The sequence below is a fragment of the Camellia sinensis genome, chromosome 11 (assembly GCF_055761805.1).
Source record: "Camellia sinensis isolate YWXY chromosome 11, ASM5576180v1, whole genome shotgun sequence".
NCBI classification, from domain to species: Eukaryota; Viridiplantae; Streptophyta; class Magnoliopsida; order Ericales; family Theaceae; genus Camellia; species Camellia sinensis.
Window position 1 is genome coordinate 155642510 of NC_138971.1, and position 531 is coordinate 155643040.

The window sequence follows — 531 nt, forward strand, 5'->3', positions numbered from 1 at the left end:
GAGTTCTATACATTGAACGGTTCAGATTACATATGCTTTGCAACTACTGTCACTATCTCTCTCTCCCTCTTCGGATAATGTTTGATAACTAAACGTTGACAATAGAGGATCAATACAAGAAAACTGATGAGACGTTAGTTGAAAAATGATGAATAAATCCTATTGTGGTCTGGGTACAATGTGTGGCATAAACTAACTACATTTTAACTTATCACAATAAATTATTTTAGAATGAAACCAATTGCAACGAGAGGATCCGTGGCGCAATGGTAGCGCGTCTGACTCCAGATCAGAAGGTTGCGTGTTCGATTCACGTCGGGTTCAATTCCCATGCCTCTCCCCTTTTTTATTTTATTTTATTTCTTTCTTTCTTCATTTATTTTTTGCTTCACAAATTTTTTTTTTTTTTGGTGATATTTGTTTGCAATTCTGAATTTATGCTAATATTAATTGACAAGATACTCAATTTCGTGCTAGTCAGAAACTATTCTCCCAACTTTTTCCAAAGAGGGGAAAAAAAAAAAAAAAAAA

General features: G+C 33.7%; 1 non-coding gene across 1 annotated transcript; it reads left to right on the plus strand.

Moving 5' to 3' along the window:
• The first annotated feature begins 252 nt into the window (after window positions 1-252).
• On the plus strand, window positions 253-324 carry TRNAW-CCA (transfer RNA tryptophan (anticodon CCA)). The gene has a single exon. It is a non-coding gene; the product is annotated as a tRNA-Trp (tRNA).
• Window positions 325-531: the final 207 nt, after the last annotated feature.